The following is a 1448-nucleotide window of genomic DNA, read 5'->3' on the forward strand; positions in this document are numbered from 1 at the left end:
GCGCCCCCTCCCCTGGGGCGCAGCCCCTCAGGACCCGCCTCCTCCCGCAGCTGCCACCCTCGCCAACCCTGATCTCTCTGGGTCCTCTCTAAGTCTGTGTGTCCCTCTTTGTCTCTCGCCTGTGTTTTCGTCGCTCCTCTTTTCTTCGGGTGTCTCACACTCGCAGGAAGACAGTCCCTCTAGGGACCACTTTTGTTCCACGGTCCCCTCCCCTGGGGCGCAGCCCCTCAGGACCCGCCTCCTCCCGCAGCTGCCACCCTCGCCAACCCTGATCTCTCTGGGTCCTCTCTAAGTCTGTGTGTCCCTCTTTGTCTCTCGCCTGTGTTTTCGTCGCTCCTCTTTTCTTCGGGTGTCTCACACTCGCAGGAAGACAGTCCCTCTAGGGACCACTTTTGTTCCACGGTCACACAAGCCCCTCCTGTGGGTCCACACGGCCTCTCACTCCATTACAGATACTCTCCCCTGTCAGTGCGGTCACACTCGCCACCTAGGGTTAGCCATCACGATGGCCCGGTCAGCAGCACACACTCATGCTCCAGGGCCCCCACACAGGCACGTGGGAGTGCCACACTTGCACGCACAACCTGTGTCGACCCAACCTCACGAGTTCTTTCCAAATGCCACACACAGTCCACCATCTCTCACCGAATACTACGTCCATTTCTCACATTGACACCTCTCCCGCAGTCTGACACACACTTCGTGTCGCACCCTGTCCGGTGCACGTGGACAGACGCATGCCTTCTTGTACAGTGCCTCAGTCATACACACGATGGCCCAGCGTCTCAATCCCTCACTGTCTGAGCTTCACACACACCGCTGAGCTGCAGTCGCTGTCACCCGTGGCTGTCACCCTCGTTTGCCTTCTCGCGCGTCCTCAGCCATCTCCAGTACTGCACACACTCTGTTCAGTGGCCTACAACCGGCCGTCACACCCTGCGCCAGTCTCCCAGCATCGCGCCGACCTCAGTGTCACGCGTGGTTTCCACACCGTCTCGCCGTTTCCATCTGCCACACCCAGGACCCCTCCGTGCTGGTGCTGCCTGCTCACGCTGGCACTTGGTGGACCCCAGCCCAGCTCACCCTGCCCCGTGGCACACAGGGTGTCACACTCGGTCTCTCCCTCCAAATAGTCTCTCACTCTCAGTGGCACAGAGTCCCCAAAGGCATCGCTCCCAGACCCAATGGCACGTGATCCCCACCACCACACAGGGTCCCTGCAGTGTCCCCGCGTCACAGGCACTCCTGACCTCCAGTGTCACACGTGGTCACCGACCGTGCACTCGCACACGCAGTCCCTCTCGGTCCCGTCTGGTCACTCAGCCCTCTGGGCCACACGTCCACACGGCCGCCCCGCCTAGCACAGCACCTCCAGGTGTCCCTCGCGACCCCGCGGGCCCGTCGCCCTGTTTCAGTCCCACGGCTGGCAGCCCTCGGGCTTCTCCCGA

The 1448-nt window shown here is 62.2% G+C and overlaps 2 protein-coding genes across 3 annotated transcripts in view; both read right to left on the reverse strand.

Annotated features, from left to right (window-relative positions):
- Positions 1 to 1430, reverse strand: part of Gng8 (G protein subunit gamma 8) — a 6698-nt gene extending 5268 nt beyond the window's left edge. Inside the window, exon 1 of one of the 2 annotated variants that reach the window (XM_033765866.1) lies at positions 1251 to 1430. The gene's annotated coding sequence lies outside the window, so the exon portion shown is untranslated. Of the gene's footprint in view, positions 1 to 119; positions 178 to 1250 lie in introns of those variants that run through there. The other variant, XM_033765865.1, reaches the window with a different exon arrangement.
- Positions 1 to 1448, reverse strand: part of Dact3 (dishevelled binding antagonist of beta catenin 3) — a gene marked incomplete at its 5' end in the record, with an annotated part of 15305 nt that overhangs the window by 390 nt on the left and 13467 nt on the right. The window lies entirely within an intron of this gene.

This window comes from Fukomys damarensis, unplaced genomic scaffold, assembly GCF_012274545.1.
Source record: "Fukomys damarensis isolate Sample0158 unplaced genomic scaffold, DMR_v1.0_HiC HiC_scaffold_19, whole genome shotgun sequence".
NCBI classification, from domain to species: Eukaryota; Metazoa; Chordata; class Mammalia; order Rodentia; family Bathyergidae; genus Fukomys; species Fukomys damarensis.